The sequence below is a fragment of the Oncorhynchus keta genome, unplaced genomic scaffold (genome assembly GCF_023373465.1).
Source record: "Oncorhynchus keta strain PuntledgeMale-10-30-2019 unplaced genomic scaffold, Oket_V2 Un_scaffold_15791_pilon_pilon, whole genome shotgun sequence".
In the NCBI taxonomy this organism is placed as follows: domain Eukaryota; kingdom Metazoa; phylum Chordata; class Actinopteri; order Salmoniformes; family Salmonidae; genus Oncorhynchus; species Oncorhynchus keta.
In genome coordinates, this window is record NW_026290803.1 from 40,001 (window position 1) to 62,725 (window position 22,725).

General features: G+C 46.5%; 1 long non-coding RNA gene across 28 annotated transcripts; it reads left to right on the forward strand.

Annotated features, from left to right (window-relative positions):
• The first annotated feature begins 547 nt into the window (after nt 1-547).
• Nucleotides 548-9,566, forward strand: LOC127927604 (uncharacterized). Of its 28 annotated transcripts, XR_008128169.1 has the most exons (12): nt 548-726; nt 3,737-4,230; nt 4,411-4,683; nt 4,774-4,816; nt 4,862-4,999; nt 5,186-5,233; nt 5,280-5,322; nt 5,507-6,060; nt 6,245-7,071; nt 7,255-7,344; nt 7,479-7,566; nt 7,930-9,566. It is a non-coding gene; the product is annotated as an uncharacterized LOC127927604 (long non-coding RNA). The 28 variants fall into 28 exon arrangements; XR_008128154.1 differs by lacking the exons at nt 4,774-4,816; nt 5,186-5,233; nt 5,280-5,322; nt 7,479-7,566 and adding an exon at nt 7,884-7,929 and having other exon boundaries at nt 4,411-4,728; nt 4,908-5,137; nt 5,461-6,060; ... (1 more) ...; nt 7,164-7,344; nt 8,023-9,566; XR_008128159.1 differs by lacking the exons at nt 4,774-4,816; nt 5,186-5,233; nt 5,280-5,322; nt 7,255-7,344 and adding an exon at nt 7,747-7,837 and having other exon boundaries at nt 4,411-4,728; nt 4,908-5,137; nt 5,461-6,060; ... (1 more) ...; nt 7,433-7,521; nt 8,023-9,566.
• The last annotated feature ends 13,159 nt before the right edge of the window (nt 9,567-22,725 follow it).

Sequence of the window (22,725 nt, forward strand, 5' to 3'; positions counted from 1 at the left end):
CTCAGGACCCTGTTTCTCTGTTTCTCTCTCTCTCTCTCTCTTTCTCTGTTTCTCTCTCTCTCTGTTTCTCTCTCTCTCTGTTTCTCTCTCTCTGTTCTCTCTCTTCTCTCTCTCTCTCTGTTCTCTCTCTCTCTCTGTTTTCTCTCTCTCTCTGTTTCTCTCTCTCTCTCTTTTCTCTCTCTCTCTGTTTTCTCTCTCTCTCTGTTTCTCTCTGTTTCTCTCTCTCTCTGTTTCTCTCTCTCTCTGTTTTCTCTCTCTGTTTGTTCTCTCTCTGTTTCTCTTTTTCTCTCTCTGTTTCTCTCTCTCTGTTTCTCTCTCTCTCTGTTTCTCTCCCTCTCTCTCTCTGTTTCTCTCTCTCTCTCTGTTTCTCTCTCTCTCTCTTAAAGTGAATTACAGAAGCCCTTAACAAGGTTTCAGCCCTGTCCCTCTCCGTATCATAACAGATGGGGTCGACCATTCATTCATAGATTACAAAGCTGAATTGAGCCAGAAGCTGCTGTTTTTTCCTTCTTCCCAGTTGTCTGGTTTGAGGGGAATACCTATCAATAGTGAAAGAGGCAGTTGAGGGGAATCTCTTAAGGGACTTCAGTACTAAGTAACCTCCTCCATTTTGAGTTTGTGTTTATACCCAGGTCTTTAATTGATTTGATTCTAAGAAGGGGCTGTGTTTATACCCAGGTCTTTAATTGATTTGATTCTAAGAAGGGGCTGTGTGTTTATACCCAGGTCTTTAATTGATTTGATTCTAAGGGGCTGTGTTTATACCCAGGTCTTTTATTGATTTGATTATAAGGGGCTGTGTTTATACCCAGGTCTGTTATTTATTTGATTCTAAGAAGGGGCTGTGTTTATACCCAGGTCTTTAATTGATTTGATTTTAAGAAGGGGCTGTGTTTATACCCAGGTCTGTTATTGATTTGATTCTAAGAAGGGGCTGTGTTTATACCCAGGTCTGTTATTGATTTGATTCTAAGAAGGGGCTGTGTTTATACCCAGGTCTTTAATTGATTTGATTTTAAGAAGGGGCTGTGTTTATACCCAGGTCTGTTATTGATTTGATTCTAAGAAGGGGCTGTGTGTTTATACCCAGGGGCCTGTTGCACAAAACTAGGATAAGGGATTAAGCCAGGATATCTTGGTGATCCTGGCTCAATTGATCCGTAATCCGGTTGCACTAAAGATGGATAGGGGCAGGAGGATATGTTATGGTATAAATTACCATGGAGATTTATTCTGTGGAGCTAGCCTGCTCCAGACCAGGCTAAATTCCAGGATCTATTTAATCTCATCCCTAATGTCAGTCAGCAGTCACCACAAATGGAAACCAATAGTTATTTCACTGCTCACTATACATTGTTATCACATATAACTAGACCCACTGTCATTATTTAAACGTTTGTGATCATTAATTTCAATGATTTTGGATAAAAAATGATTTTTAGATGTTGCTATCATTAGATAATTTACAGTTTCCCATAGACTATATATAAAATGATAGAATATTAGGGCCACAGAGGGAAAAAAAAGACAAGTCATAATATTGTGGACAGTTGTTAAAATGACAGATGCGGGGCATTTCGTGAAATTGTACTTCAGTATGGTTTCATAAACAAAGACGTGCCAGAATATTAAGTATCAAAACTGTAAAAACAATATGTAGCTTTTCTGCAGAAAGAACCAGCCTCATAAATTTATGACTTTATCCTTTTTCTTCAGTGTGGCCCTAGTACTCTGTCATATAAACAAATACACATTCCATATGAATATAAAAACACAATGTGTAACATTATGTTCCTTTATTGAATAAGGACAAAACAAAGCAGGTAAACCATCAGCTCCTTTCGAAACTGAAGTCACAGTGACTCTACAAGATGGAAAGCACAGAATCCAAGCATATTATACAAAATGATACATACACATTCAAAGGTCTGTATATAACACACCCTGCATGTCTGCACACTAAAATAAATGCAGGACAAATCCATACACATCAACTGAACAGACAAATGAATGGATGCAGTAGCCTCCCTGCAGCCTTGTATTACACACAGTATACCGCACAAACATCATAAGAGGCCAAATTGTAAAAAAACGAACCCAAAACTAAAATTCCTCTGCCACCGCAGGACATATTTAACCAAAATTGAAAGCACACATACTAACTAAAATAATTCAACACATATTGGTCCCTCAGCAGCCGACCACTGTCGTCATCAGGGAAGATTGCCGGATTGTCCCAGTCCATGGCTGGTGGCACTCTGGGGGTCTCCTTCCTCAGGCAGGCCACATTGTGGAGGACAGCACAAGCCACAGTAATATCACATGCCCTAACAGGGCTGACCCTTAATTTGTGAAGGCAGTGAAAGCGTGCCTTCAGGAGGCCAAAGGTCATTTCAACTCTGGCCCTGGTCCTGGCATGGGCATGGTTGTAGGCCTGCTGTGCTTCCTGGGGGTCTGTGAAAGGTGTCAGGAGAAAAGGCTGGCAGCCATACCCCCTGTCTCCCAGCAACACACCAGAGAATTCACCTGTCAACACAAAATCTCATCATTACTACCTCATAAACACAGTGATATTCTTGACACAGCCATGATGGTTATAAATAGGGGTTGTGTGGCTTACCTTGTGATAGGCACTGATAGATTTCAGAGGCCCGAAAGATTCTGGAGTCATGGACTGAGCCAGGCCATTTTGCCACAACATTGCTGATCACACAGTCAGCATTGCAGACCATCTGAAATCATAAGATGAGGAATATTACACCAATCAATGCACATCACTGGCAGATTTTTTTGCTTATTTTCCTAGGTAATTTTGCTCAAGAAAATATTCAAGATGTTTAGATATTTTTTTTTACTGAAAACAAGACAAAAATACTAAGTAAGAAAGACATTTTTGCAGTGCAGTGAGCAACCGACCTTGGGTCCTTTGAAAGGCGCTATATAAATTAAAGTGATTATTATAGCTCATCTATTTATTCAATTAAATTTTATTTATATAGCACTTTTCACAATTGTTTCATTCTGTCAAAGCAGCTTTACATTAATGAAAGCAGGAGAAACACAAAAAAAACGGTGGACAACATAAGAAGCAGAGTACAACGGCTAAGATTAAACCGTACTGAGCGTAGTAACGTTAAATAATAATGTAAGGCTTTAATAATAATTTATCATAGCTTTATACAGTGTGATGGACTTACTTTACACAATTTCACTCATATCTGCAGTGCATTTCAATTAAAAAATTTAACCGTTTCATAATTACAGTACAACTGCGTTTTTGGAGATGTGAATTAAATATTTGAATTGTAATTGTGATGTTTCAGCGGAGCGGTGAGTTGTAATTTGCACTACTTACGCATTCAGGCGGTCTGCAATATTTTGCCACGCTTTTTCTCTTTGCTTTATCACTGTGGCGGTGTTGCCTTTCTTCTTAATTATATCTTTTACCTCCTCGTATGCCTCCATGAGGATTTGTGCTTCCGACGGGGAAAAGTACGGGCTCTAGTTGCCATGGTAAATCAGTTAATCTGTGATCTGTGGCGGGGTCTATTTGAGTGAGCCGTGAGGCACCTATCCAGGATTGGTTTCACCCGGTTTAATGAATCCGTGTCTGCTCATCCTGGCTTGGTCTTTGTGCAACCAATTAAGCCTGGACGCACATGTTTTGGCTTCATTGAGCTCAGCTCAGTCATTTATCCCGGATGTCTTAATTCTACTTTTGTGCAACAGGCCCCAGGTCTTTAATTGATTTGATTCTAAGGGGCTGTGTGTTTATACCCAGGTCTGTTATTGATTTGATTCTAAGGGGCTGTGTTTATACCCAGGTCTGTTATTGATTTGATTCTAAGAAGGGGCTGTGTTTATACCCAGGTCTGTTATTGATTTGATTCTAAGGGGCTGTGTTTATACCCAGGTCTGTTATTGATTTGATTCTAAGGGGCTGTGTGTTTATACCCAGGTCTGTTATTGATTTGATTCTAAGAAGGGGCTGTGTTTATACCCAGGTCTGTTATTGATTTGATTCTAAGGGGCTGTGTGTTTATACCCAGGTCTTTAATTGATTTGATTCTAAGGGGCTGTGTGTTTATACCCAGGTCTGTTATTGATTTGATTCTAAGGGGCTGTGTTTATACCCAGGTCTGTTATTGATTTGATTCTAAGGGGCTGTGTGTTTATACCCAGGTCTGTTATTGATTTGATTCTAAGAAGGGGCTGTGTGTTTATACCCAGGTCTGTTATTGATTTGATTTTAAGAAGGGGCTGTGTTTATACCCAGGTCTGTTATTGATTTGATTCTAAGAAGGGGCTGTGTTTATACCCAGGTCTGTTATTGATTTGATTCTAAGGGGCTGTGTGTTTATACCCAGGTCTTTAATTGATTTGATTCTAAGGGGCTGTGTTTATACCCAGGTCTGTTATTGATTTGATTCTAAGAAGGGGCTGTGTGTTTATACCCAGGTCTGTTATTGATTTGATTCTAAGGGGCTGTGTTTATACCCAGGTCTGTTATTGATTTGATTCTAAGGGGCTGTGTGTTTATACCCAGGTCTGTTATTGATTTGATTCTAAGAAGGGGCCGTGTGTTTATACCCAGGTCTGTTATTGATTTGATTCTAAGAAGGGGCTGTGTTTATACCCAGGTCTGTTATTGATTTGATTCTAAGGGGCTGTGTTTATACCCAGGTCTGTTATTGATTTGATTCTAAGGGGCTGTGTGTTTATACCCAGGTCTGTTATTGATTTGATTCTAAGGGGCTGTGTGTTTATACCCAGGTCTGTTATTGATTTGATTCTAAGGGGCTGTGTTTATACCCAGGTCTGTTATTGATTTGATTCTAAGGGGCTGTGTGTTTATACCCAGGTCTTTAATTGATTTGATTCTAAGAAGGGGCTGTGTTTATACCCAGGTCTTTAATTGATTTGATTCTAAGAAGGGGCTGTGTTTATACCCAGGTCTTTAATTGATTTGATTCTAAGAAGGGGCTGTGTTTATACCCAGGTCTGTTATTGATTTGATTCTAAGAAGGGGCTGTGTTTATACCCAGGTCTTTAATTGATTTGATTCTAAGAAGGGGCTGTGTTTATACCCAGGTCTTTAATTGATTTGATTCTAAGAAGGGGCTGTGTTTATACCCAGGTCTTTAATTGATTTGATTCTAAGAAGGGGCTGTGTGTTTATACCCAGGTCTTTAATTGATTTGATTCTAAGAAGGGGCTGTGTGTTTATACCCAGGTCTGTTATTGATTTGATTCTAAGAAGGGGCTGTGTTTATACCCAGGTCTGTTATTGATTTGATTCTAAGGGGCTGTGTTTATACCCAGGTCTGTTATTGATTTGATTCTAAGAAGGGGCTGTGTTTATACCCAGGTCTGTTATTGATTTGATTCTAAGAAGGGGCTGTGTTTATACCCAGGTCTGTTATTGATTTGATTCTAAGAAGGGGCTGTGTTTATACCCAGGTCTGTTATTGATTTGATTCTAAGAAGGGGCTGTGTTTATACCCAGGTCTGTTATTGATTTGATTCTAAGAAGGGGCTGTGTTTATACCCAGGTCTGTTATTGATTTGATTCTAAGAAGGGGCCGTGTTTATACCCAGGTCTGTTATTGATTTGATTCTAAGAAGGGGCCGTGTTTATACCCAGGTCTGTTATTGATTTGATTCTAAGAAGGGGCCGTGTTTATACCCAGGTCTCTTATTGATTTGATTCTAAGAAGGGGCCGTGTGTTTATACCCAGGTCTGTTATTGATTTGATTCTAAGAAGGGGCTGTGTTTATACCCAGGTCTGTTATTGATTTGATTCTAAGAAGGGGCCGTGTTTATACCCAGGTCTGTTATTGATTTGATTCTAAGAAGGGGCCGTGTTTATACCCAGGTCTGTTATTGATTTGATTCTAAGAAGGGGCTGTGTTTATACCCAGGTCTGTTATTGATTTGATTCTAAGAAGGGGCTGTGTTTATACCCAGGTCTGTTATTGATTTGATTCTAAGAAGGGGCTGTGTTTATACCCAGGTCTGTTATTGATTTGATTCTAAGAAGGGGCTGTGTTTATACCCAGGTCTTTAAGTGATTTGATTCTAAGAAGGGGCTGTGTTTATACCCAGGTCTGTTATTGATTTGATTCTAAGAAGGGGCTGTGTTTATACCCAGGTCTGTTATTGATTTGATTCTAAGAGGGGGCTGTGTTTATACCCAGGTCTTTAATTGATTTGATTTTAAGAAGGGGCTGTGTTTATACCCAGGTCTTTAATTGATTTGATTCTAAGAAGGGGCTGTGTTTATACCCAGGTCTGTTATTGATTTGATTCTAAGAAGGGGCTGTGTTTATACCCAGGTCTGTTATTGATTTGATTCTAAGAAGGGGCTGTGTTTATACCCAGGTCTGTTATTGATTTGATTCTAAGAAGGGGCTGTGTTTATACCCAGGTCTGGTATTGATTTGATTCTAAGAAGGGGCTGTGTTTATACCCAGGTCTTTAATTGATTTGATTCTAAGAAGGGGCTGTGTTTATACCCAGGTCTGTTATTGATTTGATTCTAAGAAGGGGCTGTGTTTATACCCAGGTCTGTTATTGATTTGATTCTAAGAAGGGGCTGTGTTTATACCCAGGTCTGTTATTGATTTGATTCTAAGAAGGGGCTGTGTTTATACCCAGGTCTGGTATTGATTTGATTCTAAGAAGGGGCTGTGTTTATACCCAGGTCTTTAATTGATTTGATTCTAAGAAGGGGCTGTGTTTATACCCAGGTCTGTTATTGATTTGATTCTAAGAAGGGGCTGTGTTTATACCCAGGTCTGTTATTGATTTGATTCTAAGAAGGGGCTGTGTTTATACCCAGGTCTGTTATTGATTTGATTCTAAGAAGGGGCTGTGTGTTTATACCCAGGTCTGTTATTGATTTGATTCTAAGAAGGGGCTGTGTTTATACCCAGGTCTGTTATTGATTTGATTCTAAGAAGGGGCTGTGTTTATACCCAGGTCTGTTATTGATTTGATTCTAAGGGGCTGTGTTTATACCCAGGTCTGTTATTGATTTGATTCTAAGAAGGGGCTGTGTTTATACCCAGGTCTGTTATTGATTTGATTCTAAGAAGGGGCTGTGTTTATACCCAGGTCTGTTATTGATTTGATTCTAAGAAGGGGCTGTGTTTATACCCAGGTCTGTTATTGATTTGATTCTAAGAAGGGGCTGTGTTTATACCCAGGTCTTTAATTGATTTGATTCTAAGGGGCTGTGTGTTTATACCCAGGTCTGTTATTGATTTGATTCTAAGGGGCTGTGTGTTTATACCCAGGTCTGTTATTGATTTGATTCTAAGGGGCTGTGTGTTTATACCCAGGTCTTTAATTGATTTGATTCTAAAGGGGCTGTGTTTATACCCAGGTCTGTTATTGATTTGATTCTAAAGGGGCTGTGTTTATACCCAGGTCTGTTATTGATTTGATTCTAAGAAGGGGCTGTGTTTATACCCAGGTCTGTTATTGATTTGATTCTAAGGGGCTGTGTTTATACCCAGGTCTGTTATTGATTTGATTCTAAGGGGCTGTGTGTTTATACCCAGGTCTGTTATTGATTTGATTCTAAGGGGCTGTGTTTATACCCAGGTCTGTTATTGATTTGATTCTAAGAAGGGGCTGTGTTTATACCCAGGTCTGTTATTGATTTGATTCTATGAAGGGGCTGTGTTTATACCCAGGTCTGTTTTTTTGTTTATATTCGAAGGGGCTGTGTTTATACCCAGGTCTGTTATTGATTTGATTCTAAGGGGCTGTGTTTATACCCAGGTCTGTTATTGATTTGATTCTAAGAAGGGGCTGTGTGTTTATACCCAGGTCTGTTATTGATTTGATTTTAAGAAGGGGCTGTGTTTATACCCAGGTCTGTTATTGATTTGATTCTAAGAAGGGGCTGTGTTTATACCCAGGTCTGTTATTGATTTGATTCTAAGAAGGGGCTGTGTGTTTATACCCAGGTCTTTAATTGATTTGATTCTAAGGGGCTGTGTGTTTATACCCAGGTCTGTTATTGATTTGATTCTAAGAAGGGGCTGTGTGTTTATACCCAGGTCTGTTATTGATTTGATTCTAAGAAGGGGCTGTGTTTATACCCAGGTCTGTTATTGATTTGATTCTAAGAAGGGGCTGTGTGTTTATACCCAGGTCTGTTATTGATTTGATTCTAAGAAGGGGCTGTGTTTATACCCAGGTCTGTTATTGATTTGATTCTAAGAAGGGGCTGTGTTTATACCCAGGTCTGTTATTGATTTGATTCTAAGAAGGGGCTGTGTTTATACCCAGGTCTGTTATTGATTTGATTCTAAGAAGGGGCTGTGTTTATACCCAGGTCTGTTATTGATTTGATTCTAAGAAGGGGCTGTGTGTTTATACCCAGGTCTGTTATTGATTTGATTCTAAGAAGGGGCTGTGTTTATACCCAGGTCTGTTATTGATTTGATTCTAAGAAGGGGCTGTGTTTATACCCAGGTCTGTTATTGATTTGATTCTAAGAAGGGGCTGTGTTTATACCCAGGTCTGTTATTGATTTGATTCTAAGAAGGGGCTGTGTTTATACCCAGGTCTTTAATTGATTTGATTCTAAGAAGGGGCTGTGTTTATACCCAGGTCTGTTATTGATTTGATTCTAAGGGGCTGTGTTTATACCCAGGTCTGTTATTGATTTGATTCTAAGAAGGGGCTGTGTTTATACCCAGGTCTTTAATTGATTTGATTCTAAGAAGGGGCTGTGTTTATACCCAGGTCTTTAATTGATTTGATTCTAAGAAGGGGCTGTGTTTATACCCAGGTCTTTTATTGATTTGATTCTAAGAAGGGGCTGTGTTTATACCCAGGTCTGTTATTGATTTGATTCTAAGAAGGGGCTGTGTTTATACCCAGGTCTGTTATTGATTTGATTCTAAGAAGGGGCTGTGTTTATACCCAGGTCTGTTATTGATTTGATTCTAAGAAGGGGCTGTGTTTATACCCAGGTCTGTTATTGATTTGATTCTAAGAAGGGGCTGTGTTTATACCCAGGTCTGTTATTGATTTGATTCTAAGGGGCTGTGTTTATACCCAGGTCTGTTATTGATTTGATTCTAAGAAGGGGCTGTGTTTATACCCAGGTCTGTTATTGATTTGATTCTAAGAAGGGGCTGTGTTTATACCCAGGTCTGTTATTGATTTGATTCTAAGAAGGGGCTGTGTTTATACCCAGGTCTGTTATTGATTTGATTCTAAGAAGGGGCTGTGTTTATACCCAGGTCTGTTATTGATTTGATTCTAAGAAGGGGCTGTGTTTATACCCAGGTCTGTTATTGATTTGATTCTAAGAAGGGGCTGTGTTTATACCCAGGTCTGTTATTGATTTGATTCTAAGAAGGGGCTGTGTTTATACCCAGGTCTGTTATTGATTTGATTCTAAGAAGGGGCTGTGTTTATACCCAGGTCTGTTATTGATTTGATTCTAAGAAGGGGCTGTGTTTATACCCAGGTCTGTTATTGATTTGATTCTAAGAAGGGGCTGTGTTTATACCCAGGTCTGTTATTGATTTGATTCTAAGAGGGGGTGGCAGGTCTGTTATTGATTTGATTCTAGGGGCTGTGTTATACCCAGGTCTGTTATTGATTTGATTCTAAGAAGGGGCTGTGTTTATACCCAGGTCTGTTATTGATTTGATTCTAAGAAGGGGCTGTGTTTATACCCAGGTCTGTTATTGATTTGATTCTAAGAAGGGGCTGTGTTTATACCCAGGTCTGTTATTGATTTGATTCTAAGAAGGGGCTGTGTTTATACCCAGGTCTGTTATTGATTTGATTCTAAGAAGGGGCTGTGTTTATACCCAGGTCTGTTATTGATTTGATTCTAAGAAGGGGCTGTGTTTATACCCAGGTCTGTTATTGATTTGATTCTAAGAAGGGGCTGTGTTTATACCCAGGTCTGTTATTGATTTGATTCTAAGAAGGGGCTGTGTTTATACCCAGGTCTGTTATTGATTTGATTCTAAGAAGGGGCTGTGTTTATACCCAGGTCTGTTATTGATTTGATTCTAAGAAGGGGCTGTGTTTATACCCAGGTCTTTAATTGATTTGATTCTAAGAAGGGGCTGTGTTTATACAGGTCTTTATTGATTTGATTCTAAGAAGGGGCTGTCTTTATTGATTTGATTCTAAGAAGGGGCTGTGTTTATACCCAGGTCTGTTATTGATTTGATTCTAAGAAGGGGCTGTGTTTATACCCAGGTCTGTTATTGATTTGATTCTAAGAAGGGGCTGTGTTTATACCCAGGTCTGTTATTGATTTGATTCTAAGAAGGGGCTGTGTTTATACCCAGGTCTGTTATTGATTTGATTCTAAGAAGGGGCTGTGTTTATACCCAGGTCTGTTATTGATTTGATTCTAAGAAGGGGCTGTGTTTATACCCAGGTCTGTTATTGATTTGATTCTAAGAAGGGGCTGTGTTTATACCCAGGTCTTTATTGATTTGATTCTAAGAAGGGGCTGTGTTTATACCCAGGTCTGTTATTGATTTGATTCTAAGAAGGGGGCTGTGTTTATACCCAGGTCTGTTATTGATTTGATTCTAAGAAGGGGCTGTGTTTATACCCAGGTCTGTTATTGATTTGATTCTAAGAAGGGGCTGTGTTTATACCCAGGTCTGTTATTGATTTGATTCTAAGAAGGGGCTGTGTTTATACCCAGGTCTGTTATTGATTTGATTCTAAGAAGGGGCTGTGTTTATACCCAGGTCTGTTATTGATTTGATTCTAAGAAGGGGCTGTGTTTATACCCAGGTCTGTTATTGATTTGATTCTAAGAAGGGGCTGTGTTTATACCCAGGTCTGTTATTGATTTGATTCTAAGAAGGGGCTGTGTTTATACCCAGGTCTGTTATTGATTTGATTCTAAGAAGGGGCTGTGTTTATACCCAGGTCTGTTATTGATTTGATTCTAAGAAGGGGCTGTGTTTATACCCAGGTCTGTTATTGATTTGATTCTAAGAAGGGGCTGTGTTTATACCCAGGTCTGTTATTGATTTGATTCTAAGAAGAGGGGCTAAGAAGGGGTGTTTATACCCAGGTCTGTTATTGATTTGATTCTAAGAAGGGGCTGTGTTTATACCCAGGTCTGTTATTGATTTGATTCTAAGAAGGGGCTGTGTTTATACCCAGGTCTGTTATTGATTTGATTCTAAGAAGGGGCTGTGTTTATACCAGGTCTGTTATTGATTTGATTCTAAGAAGGGGCTGTGTTTATACCCAGGTCTGTTATTGATTTGATTCTAAGAAGGGGCTGTGTTTATACCCAGGTCTGTTATTGATTTGATTCTAAGAAGGGGCTGTGTTTATACCCAGGTCTGTTATTGATTTGATTCTAAGAAGGGGCTGTGTTTATACCCAGGTCTGTTATTGATTTGATTCTAAGAAGGGGCTGTGTTTATACCCAGGTCTGTTATTGATTTGATTCTAAGAAGGGGCTGTGTTTATACCCAGGTCTGTTATTGATTTGATTCTAAGAAGGGGCTGTGTTTATACCCAGGTCTGTTATTGATTTGATTCTAAGAAGGGGCTGTGTTTATACCCAGGTCTGATTTTATTGATTTGATTGATTAAGAAGGGGCTGTGTTTATACCCAGGTCTGTTATTGATTTGATTCTAAGAAGGGGCTGTGTTTATACCCAGGTCTGTTATTGATTTGATTCTAAGAAGGGGCTGTGTTTATACCCAGGTCTGTTATTGATTTGATTCTAAGAAGGGGCTGTGTTTATACCAGGTCTGTTATTGATTTGATTCTAAGAAGGGGCTGTGTTTATACCCAGGTCTGTTATTGATTTGATTCTATTGATTTGAAGAAGGGCTGTGTTTATACCCAGGTCTGTTATTGATTTGATTCTAAGAAGGGGCTGTGTTTATACCCAGGTCTGTTATTGATTTGATTCTAAGAAGGGGCTGAAGTCTGTTTAACTCTGGACAGAATATCACATCAATGGATCCCTCATTTTACATGCTGTCCTGGTTGTACCGTCTGTTTTCTCCAGATTTCCTTTTAAATCTATTTGTCTTCATCCTTTTACAGCGTGTTGTTATTCTGCCTCCTTTTTGTAGGTCTTCTTCTTCTTGTGTTTTATTCAAGCCAACTGTTTGAGGTTTCTCTCCCCCCATAAAGACATTAAACATTTACCAGATGTAGATGGAAAACATGACAATGGTGGTATTTATCATTCTGTGGAATTCAGCTGCCGTTGTATTGAAGCAAAAAAAAAAGTTTTGAAATAAATAAAAATAGAAAATGTTGTTTTCCTGATGTAATTGAAAATGTTTTCCCTCTGAGGGGGGGGGGGGGTTCTTAAAGACTGAGGTACGGTCTGTTTAAAGGTAAGTGAGATGGTTTTCCCTCTGAGGGGGAGTTCTTAAAGACTGAGGTACGGTCTGTTTAAAGGTAAGTGAGATGGTTTTCCCTCTGAGGGGGGTTCTTAAAGACTGAGGTATGGTTAAAGGTAAGTGAGATGGTTTTCCCTCTGAGGGGGGTTCTTAAAGACTGAGGTATGGTTAAAGGTAAGTGAGATGGTTTTCCTCTGAGGGGGGTTCTTAAAGACTGAGGTACGGTCTGTTTAAAGGTAAGTGAGATGGTTTCCCTCTGAGGGGGAGTTCTTAAAGACTGAGGTACGGTCTGTTTAAAGGTAAGTGAGATGGTTTTCCCTCTGAGGGGAGTTCTTAAAGACTGAGGTACGGTCTGTTTAAAGGTAAGTGAGATGGTTTTCCCTCTGAGGGGGGTTCTTAAAGACTGAGGTACGGTCTGTTTAAAGGTAAGTGAGATGGTTTTCCCTCTGAGGGGGGTTCTTAAAGACTGAGGTACGGTCTGTTTAAAGGTAAGTGAGATGGTTTTCCTCAGTACAAGGAGTGGTATGTTAGCCAAACAGACTGGTAACTGTGGCGTTTGAGGGGGAAAACACAAGCGATGATCCACTAGGTATTGGAGCCCTGGGCCCACTTGGGTCTCTGACCTGGGCTCCACCTGGCCCCTCGTCTCTGACCTGGGCTCCACTTGGCCCCTCGTCTCTGACCTGGGCTTTTTGGCCCCACCATTTGGCCCCTCGTCTCTGACCTGGGCTCCACTTGGCCCCTCGTCTCTGACCTGGGCTCCACCTGGCCCCTCGTCTCTGACCTGGGCTCCACCTGGCCCCTCGTCTCTGACCTGGGCTCCACTTGGCCCCTCGTCTCTGACCTGGGCTCCACCTGGCCCCTCGTCTCCTGACCTGGGCTCCACTTGGCCCCTCGTCTCTGACCTGGGCTCCACCTGGCCCCTCGTCTCTGACCTGGGCTCCACCTGGCCCCTCGTCTCTGACCTGGGCTCCACTTGGCCCCTCGTCTCTGACCTGGGCTCCACCTGGCCCCTCGTCTCTGACCTGGGCTCCACCTGGCCCCTCGTCTCTGACCTGGGCTCCACCTGGCCCCTCGTCTCTGACCTGGGCTCCACCTGGCCCCTCGTCCCTGACCTGGGCTCCACTTGGCCCTCGTCTCTGACCTGGGCTCCACCTGGCCCCTCGTCTCTGACCTGGGCTCCACTTGGCCCTCGTCCTGACCTGGGCTCCACCTGGCCCCTCGTCTCTGACCTGGGCTCCACTTGGCCCCTCGTCTCTGACCTGGGCTCCACCTGGCCCCTCGTCTCTGACCTGGGCTCCACTTGGGTCTATCCTCACAGGTCAGAGACCTCAGGAGCTGTCATGGAGTAGAGCACCTGTCCTACTATAGTACTGTCCCAAGAAGAGCGACTGCACCCAAGGACCTGCTTTCCTCTAACCACTAGGCTACCTGCCTCACCCCTCTAACCACTAGGCTACCTGCCTCACCCCTCTAACCACTAGGCTACCTGCCTCACCCCTCTAACCACTAGGCTACCTGCCTCACCCCTCTAACCACTAGGTTACCTGCCTCCCCCCTCTAACCACTAGGCTACCTGCCTCCCCCCTCTAACCACTAGGCTACCTGCCTCCCCCTCTAACCACTAGACTACCTGCCTCCCCTCTAACCACTAGGCTGCCTGCTGCCCCCCGCCTCTAACCAATAGGCTACCTGCCTCTCTAACCAATAGGCTACCTGCCCCCCCTCTAACCACTAGACTACCTGCCCCCTCTAACAACTAGACTACCTGCCTCCCCCTCTAACCACTAGGCTACCTGTCCCCCCTCTAACCAATAGGCTACCTGCCTCTAACCACTAGGCTACCTGCCTCCCCCTCTAACCAATAGGCTACCTGTCCCCCCTCTAACCACTAGACTACCTGCCTCCCCCTCTAACCACTAGACTACCTGCCTCCCCTCTAACCACTAGACTACCTGCCTCCCCCTCTAACCACTAGGCTACCTGCCTCCCCTCTAACCACTAGGCTACCTGCCTCCCCTCTAACCACTAGGCTACCTGCCTCCCTCTAACCACTAGGCTACCTGTTCCCCCCTCTAACCACTAGACTACCTGCCTCCCTCTAACCACTAGACTACCTGCCTCCCCCTCTAACCACTAGACTACCTGCCTCCCCCTCTAACCACTAGACTACCTGCCTCCCCCTCTAACCACTAGACTACCTGCCTCCCCCTCTAACCACTAGGTTACCTGCCTCCCCCCTCTAACCACACAGGCTACCTGCCTCCCCTCTAACCACTAGGCTACCTACCTCCCTACACTAACCACTAGGCTACCTACCTCCCTACACTAACCACTAGGCTACCTGCCCCCCTCTAACCACTAGGCTACCTGCCTCCCCCTCTAACCACTAGACTACCTGCCTCCCCTCTAACCACTAGGCTGCCTGCTGCCCCCCTGCCTCTAACCAATAGGCTACCTGCCCCCCTCTAACCAATAGGCTACCTGCCCCCCTCTAACCACTAGACTACCTGCCCCTCTAACAACTAGACTACCTGCCTCCCCTCTAACCACTAGGCTACCTGTCCCCCCTCTAACCAATAGGCTACCTGCCTCCCCCCTCTAACCAATAGGCTACCTGTCCCCCCTCTAACCACTAGACTACCTGCCTCCCCTCTAACCACTAGGCTACCTACCTCCCTACACTAACCACTAGGCTACCTGCCTCCCCCCTCTAACCACTAGGCTACCTGCCTCCCCTCTAACCACTAGGCTACCTGCCTCCCCCTCTAACCACTAGACTACCTGCCTCCCCCTAACCACTAGGCTGCCTGGCCCCCCCCCGCCTCTAACCAATAGGCTACCTGCCTCCCCTCTAACCAATAGGCTACCTGTCCCCCCCTCTAACCACTAGACTACCTGCCCCCTCTAACAACTAGACTACCTGTCCCCCCCCCTCTAACCAATAGGCTACCTGCCCTCTAACCACTAGGCTACCTGCCTCCCCCTCTAACCACTAGACTACCTGCCTCCCCCTCTAACCACTAGACTACCTGCCTCCCCTCTAACCACTAGGCTACCTGCCTCCCCCTCTAACCACTAGGCTACCTGCCTCCCCTCTAACCACTAGGCTACCTGCCTCCCCCTCTAACCACTAGGCTACCTGCCTCCCCTCTAACCACTAGGCTACCTGTCCCCCCTCTAACCACTAGGCTACCTGCCTCCCCCTCTAACCACTAGACTACCTGCCTCCCCCTCTAACCACTAGACTACCTGCCTCCCCCTCTAACCACTAGACTACCTGCCTCCCCCTCTAACCACTAGACTACCTGCCTCCCCCTCTAACCACTAGGTTACCTGCCTCCCCCTCTAACCACTAGGCTACCTGCCTCCCCCCTAACCACTAGGCTACCTACCTCCCTACACTAACCACTAGGCTACCTGCCTCCCCCTCTAACCACTAGGCTACCTGCCTCCCCCCTCTAACCACTAGACTACCTGCCTCCCCTCTAACCACTAGGCTGCCTGCTGCCCCCCGCCTCTAACCAATAGGCTACCTGCCTCCCCTCTAACCAATAGGCTACCTGCCCCCCCTCTAACCACTAGACTACCTGCCCCCTCTAACAACTAGACTACCTGTCCCCCCCCTCTAACCAATAGGCTACCTGCCTCTAACCACTAGGCTACCTGCCTCCCCTCTAACCACTAGACTACCTGCCTCCCCCTCTAACCACTAGACTACCTGCCTCCCCTCTAACCACTAGGCTACCTGCCTCCCCCTCTAACCACTAGGCTACCTGCCTCCCCCTCTAACCACTAGGCTACCTGCCTCCCCCTCTAACCACTAGGCTACCTGCCTCCCCTCTAACCACTAGGCTACCTGTTCCCCCTCTAACCACTAGACTACCTGCCTCCCCCTCTAACCACTAGACTACCTGCCTCCCCTCTAACCACTAGACTACCTGCCTCCCCCCTAACCACTAGACTACCTGCCTCCCCCTCTAACCACTAGACTACCTGCCTCCCCTCTAACCACTAGGTTACCTGCCTCCCCCTCTAACCACTAGGCTACCTGCCTCCCCTCTAACCACTAGGCTACCTACCTCCCTACACTAACCACTAGGCTACCTGCCTCCCCCTCTAACCACTAGGCTACCTGCCTCCCCCTCTAACCACTAGACTACCTGCCTCCCCCTCTAACCACTAGGCTGCCTGCTGCCCCCCCCGCCTCTAACCAATAGGCTACCTGCCTCCCCCTCTAACCAATAGGCTACCTGCCCCCCTCTAACCACTAGACTACCTGCCCCTCTAACAACTAGACTACCTGCCTCCCCCTCTAACCACTAGGCTACCTGTCCCCCCTCTAACCAATAGGCTACCTGCCTCCCCTCTAACCAATAGGCTACCTGTCCCCCCTCTAACCACTAGACTACCTGCCTCCCCCTCTAACCACTAGACTACCTGCCTCCCCCTCTAACCACTAGGCTACCTGCCTCCCCCTCTAACCACTAGGCTACCTGCCTCCCCCTCTAACCACTAGGCTACCTGCCTCCCCTCTAACCACTAGGCTACCTGCCTCCCCTCTAACCACTAGGCTACCTGCCTCCCCTCTAACCACTAGGCTACCTGTTCCCCCTCTAACCACTAGACTACCTGCCTCCCCCTCTAACCACTAGACTACCTGCCTCCCCCTCTAACCACTAGACTACCTGCCTCCCCCTCTAACCACTAGACTACCTGCCTCCCCCTCTAACCACTAGACTACCTGCCTCCCCCTCTAACCACTAGGGTACCTGCCTCCCCCTCTAACCACTAGGCTACCTGCCTCCCCCTCTAACCACTAGGCTACCTGCCTCCCCCTCTAACCACGAGGCTACTTGTCCCCCCCTCTAACCACTAGGCTACCTGTCCCCCCTCTGTAACCAATAGGCTACCCGCCACTCTGAGACACATTGCCAGAGGAATCTTTGAGATTAGAAACTGCTTTTAAATGTTATTTTACTACACTAATCCTAATATAATCCCATGTTATGGAGTTGTTTTGTGTTATCTTTGTGATGGAGACACACCTGAGAATCACTGAACACCTTGTTCCTGCACATAATCTGCATTGGAATGAAATAAATCCCATGTATTTTCCTGTCTGAGTACTGAGGACTCGATGGACCCCCCACCCCCTCGTTCAGTCCTTGATTACTCTGTTCGCTGCAGATTTTCTATAGAAAGTTAATGTGATTTGTAAAACCCTTCAGAACGAGGAGGAGCAGAGAGAGACGGAAGATAAAGATGGCAATTATTCTATTTAAGAGCTACAATTTTTCTAATTTCCCCGGCTGCTGCTTCAATATCCTGGAAATGATTTTGTTGGCTTGGTTAAATGATGTTACTAATTCCTATGATTGCTTATAATGAGTCAGTCTTTTGTTCCAGACTTCAGTTTAATACTAAATGGCATTCCATTTCAGGGATGGGAATAATCACCCATTCAGAAGACTGGCATAGCAGTGACAGGCTGGAGCTGCAGGGTCAGGGTGTAGAGGTGACAGGCTGGAGCTGCAGGGTCAGGGTGTAGAGGTGACTACAGTGAAGGGCTGGAGCTGCAGGGTCAGGGTGTAGAGGTGACTACGGTGAAGGGCTGTAGTAGAGTTGACTACGGTGACAGGCTGGAGCTGTAGGGTCAGGGTGTAGAGGTGACTACAGTGACAGGCTGGAGCTGCAGGGTCAGGGTGTAGAGGTGACTAAAGTGACAGGCTGGAGCTGCAGGGTCAGGGTGTAGAGGTGACAGGCTGGAGCTGCAGGGTCAGGGTGTAGAGGTGACAGGCTGGAGCTGCAGGGTCAGGGTGTAGAGGTGACTACGGTGAAGGGCTGGAGCTGCAGGGTCAGGGTGTAGAGGTGACTACAGTGAAGGGCTGGAGCTGCAGGGTCAGGGTGTAGAGGTGACTACAGTGAAGGGCTGGAGCTGCAGGGTCAGGGTGTAGAGGTGACTACGGTGAAGGGCTGGAGCTGCAGGGTCAGGGTGTAGAGGTGACTACGGTGAAGGGCTGGAGCTGCAGGGTCAGGGTGTAGAGGTGACTACAGTGAAGGGCTGGAGCTGCAGGGTCAGGGTGTAGAGGTGACTACGGTGAAGGGCTGGAGCTGCAGGGTCAGGGTGTAGAGGTGACTACGGTGACAGGCTGGAGCTGCAGGGTCAGGGTGTAGAGGTGACTACGGTGAAGGGCTGGAGCTGCAGGGTCAGGGTGTAGAGGTGACTACAGTGAAGGGCTGGAGCTGCAGGGTCAGGGTGTAGAGGTGACTACAGTGAAGGGCTGGAGCTGCAGGGTCAGGGTGTAGAGGTGACTACAGTGAAGGGCTGTAGTAGAGGTGACTACGGTGAAGGGCTGTAGTAGAGTTGACTACAGTGACAGGCTGTAGAGGTGACTACGGTGAAAGGCTGGAGCTGCAGGGTCAGGGTGTAGAGGTGACTACAGTGAAGGGCTGTAGTAGAGGTGACTACGGTGAAAGGCTGGAGCTGCAGGGTCTAGAGGTGACTACAGTGAAGGGCTGTAGTAGAGTTGACTACGGTGAAGGGCTGTAGTAGAGTTGACTACGGTGAAGGGCTGTAGTAGAGTTGACTACGGTGAAGGGCTGTAGTAGAGTTGACTACGGTGAAGGGCTGTAGTAGAGTTGACTACAGTGAAAGGCTGGAGCTGCAGGGTCAGGGTGTAGAGGTGACTACGGTGAAGGGCTGTAGTAGAGTTGACTACAGTGAAAGGCTGGAGCTGCAGGGTCAGGGTGTAGAGGTGACTACGGTGAAGGGCTGTAGTAGAGTTGACTATGGTGAAGGGCTGTAGAGGTGACTACGGTGAAGGGCTGTAGAGGTGACTACGGTGAAGGGCTGTAGTAGAGGTGACTACGGTGAAGGGCTGGAGCTGCAGGGTCAGGGTGTAGAGTTGACTACGGTGAAGGGCTGTAGTAGAGTTGACAACGGTGAAGGGCTGTAGTAGAGTTGACTACAGTGAAAGGCTGGAGCTGCAGGGTCAGGGTGTAGAGGTGACTACGGTGAAGGGCTGTAGTAGAGTTGACTATGGTGAAGGGCTGTAGAGGTGACTACGGTGAAGGGCTGTAGAGGTGACTACGGTGAAGGGCTGTAGTAGAGGTGACTACGGTGAAGGGCTGGAGCTGCAGGGTCAGGGTGTAGAGTTGACTACGGTGAAGGGCTGTAGTAGAGTTGACAACGGTGAAGGGCTGTAGTAGAGTTGACTACAGTGAAAGGCTGGAGCTGCAGGGTCAGGGTGTAGAGGTGACTACGGTGAAGGGCTGTAGTAGAGTTGACTATGGTGAAGGGCTGTAGAGGTGACTACGGTGAAGGGCTGTAGTAGAGGTGACTACAGTGAAAGGCTGGAGCTGCAGGGTCAGGGTGTAGAGGTGACTACGGTGAAGGGCTGTAGTAGAGTTGACTATGGTGAAGGGCTGTAGAGGTGACTACGGTGAAGGGCTGTAGAGGTGACTACGGTGAAGGGCTGTAGTAGAGGTGACTACGGTGAAGGGCTGGAGCTGCAGGGTCAGGGTGTAGAGTTGACTACGGTGAAGGGCTGTAGTAGAGTTGACAACGGTGAAGGGCTGTAGTAGAGTTGACTACAGTGAAGGGCTGTAGAGGTGACTACGGTGAAGGGCTGTAGTAGTGTTGACTACAGTGAAGGGCTGGAGCTGCAGGGTCAGGGTGTAGAGGTGACTACGGTGAAAGGCTGGAGCTGCAGGGTCAGGGTGGTGAGTTGACTACGGTGAAGGGCTGTAGTAGTGTTGACTACGGTGAGGGGCTGGAGCTGCAGGGTCAGGGTGTAGAGTTGACTACGGTGAAGGGCTGTAGCTGCAGGGTCAGGGTGTAAAGTTGACTACGGTGAAGGGCTGTAGCTGCAGGGTCAGGGTGTAGAGTTGACTACGGTGAAGGGCTGGAGCTGCAGGGTCAGGGTGTAGAGTTGACTACGGTGAAGGGCCGGAGCTGCAGGGTCAGGGTGTAGAGTTGACTACGGTGAAGGGCCGGAGCTGCAGGGTCAGGGTGTAGAGTGGACTACGGCGAAGGGCTGGAGCTGCAGGGTCAGGGTGTAGAGTGGACTACGGTGAAGGGCTGGAGCTGCAGGGTCAGGGTGTAGAGTGGACTACGGCGAAGGGCTGTAGAGGTGACTACGGTGAAGGGCTGTAGCCCAGGGGGAAGTAGTGTGTTTGTAGCCCGGGGGAAGTAGTGTGTTTGTAGCCCGGGGGAAGTAGTGTGTTTGTAGGCCGGGGGAAGTAATGTGTTTGTAGCCCAGGGGAAGTAATGTGTTTGTAGCCCAGGGGGAAGTAATGTGTTTGTAGCCCAGGGGAAGTAGTGTGTTTGTAGCCCAGGGGAAGTAGTGTGTTTGTAGCCCAGGGGAAGTAGTGTGTTTGTAGCCCAGGGGGAAGTAGTGTGTTTGTAGCCCGGGGGGAAGTAGTGTGTTTGTAGCCCGGGGAAAGTAGTGTGTTTGTAGCCCGGGGGAAGTAGTGTGTTTGTAGCCCGGGGAAGTAGTGTGTTTGTAGCCCAGGGGGAAGTAGTGTGTTTGTAGCCCAGGGAAGTAGTGTGTTTGGGGGAAGTAGTGTGTTTGTAGCCCAGGGAAGTAGTGTTTGTAGCCCAGGGAAGTAGTGTTTGTAGCCCAGGGGAAGTAGTGTTTGTAGCCCAGGGGAAGTAGTGTGTTTGTAGCCCAGGGAAGTAGTGTGTTTGTAGCCCAGGGGGAAGTAGTGTGTTTTAGCCCAGGGGAAGTAGTGTGTTTGTAGCCCAGGGAAGTAGTGTGTTTGTAGCCCGGGGAAGTAGTGGAAGTAGTGTGTTTGTAGCCCGGGGAAGTAGTGTGTTTGTAGCCCAGGGGAAGTAGTGTGATTGTAGCCCAGGGGGAAGTAGTGTGTTTGTAGCCCAGGGGAAGTAGTGTGTTTGTAGCCCGGGGAAGTAGTGTGTTTGTAGCCCGGGGGAAGTAGTGTGTTTGTAGCCCAGGGGAAGTAGTGTGTTTGTAGCCCAGGGGAAGTAGTGTGTTTGTAGCCCAGGGGAAGTAGTGTGTTTGTAGCCCAGGGGAAGTAGTGTGTTTGTAGCCCAGGGGAAGTAGTGTGTTTGTAGCCCAGGGAAGTAGTGTGTTTGTAGCCCAGGGGAAGTAGTGTGTTTGTAGCCCAGGGGGAAGTAGTGTGTTTGTAGCCCAGGGAAGTAGTGTGTTTGTAGCCCAGGGGAAGTAGTGTGTTTGTAGCCAGGGAAGTAGTGTGTTTGGGGAAGTAGTGTGTTTGTTTGTAGCCCAGGGGGAAGTAGTGTGTTTGTAGCCCAGGGGAAGTAGTGTGTTTGTAGCCCAGGGGGAAGTAGTGTGTTTGTAGCCCAGGGAAGTAGTGTGTTTGTAGCCCAGGGGAAGTAGTGTGTTTGTAGCCCAGGGGAAGTAGTGTGTTTGTAGCCCAGGGGGAAGTAGTGTGTTTGTAGCCCAGGGGAAGTAGTGTGTTTGTAGCCCAGGGGAAGTAGTGTGTTTGTAGCCCAGGGAAGTAGTGTGTTTGTAGCCCAGGGGAAGTAGTGTGTTTGTAGCCCAGGGAAGTAGTGTGTTTGTAGCCCAGGGGAAGTAGTGTGTTTGTAGCCCAGGGGAAGTAGTGTGTTTGTAGCCCAGGGGAAGTAGTGTGTTTGTAGCCCAGGGAAGTAGTGTGTTTGTAGCCCAGGGGAAGTAGTGTGTTTGTAGCCCAGGGGGAAGTAGTGTGTTTGTAGCAGGGGAAGTAGTGTGTTTGTAGCCCAGGGGGAAGTAGTGTGTTTGTAGCCCAGGGGAAGTAGTGTGTTTGTAGCCCAGGGAAGTAGTGTGTTTGTAGCCCAGGGGAAGTAGTGTGTTTGTAGCCCGGGGGAAGTAGTGTGTTTGTAGCCCAGGGGGAAGTAGTGTGTTTGTAGCCCAGGGGGAAGTAATGTGTTTGTAGCCCAGGGGGAAGTAGTGTGTTTGTAGCCCAGGGGAAGTAGTGTGTTTGTAGCCCAGGGGAAGTAGTGTGTTTGTAGCCCAGGGGAAGTAGTGTGTTTGTAGCCCAGGGGAAGTAGTGTGTTTGTAGCCCAGGGGAAGTAGTGTGTTTGTAGCCCAGGGGAAGTAGTGTGTTTGTAGCCCAGGGGGAAGTAGTGTGTTTGTAGCCCAGGGGAAGTAGTGTGTTTGTAGCCCAGGGGAAGTAGTGTGTTTGTAGCCCAGGGGAAGTAGTGTGTTTGTAGCCCAGGGGAAGTAGTGTGTTTGTAGCCCAGGGGGAAGTAGTGTGTTTGTAGCCCAGGGGGAAGTAGTGTGTTTGTAGCCCAGGGGGAAGTAGTGTGTTTGTAGCCCAGGGGAAGTAGTGTGTTTGTAGCCCAGGGGAAGTAGTGTGTTTGTAGCCCGGGGGAAGTAGTGTGT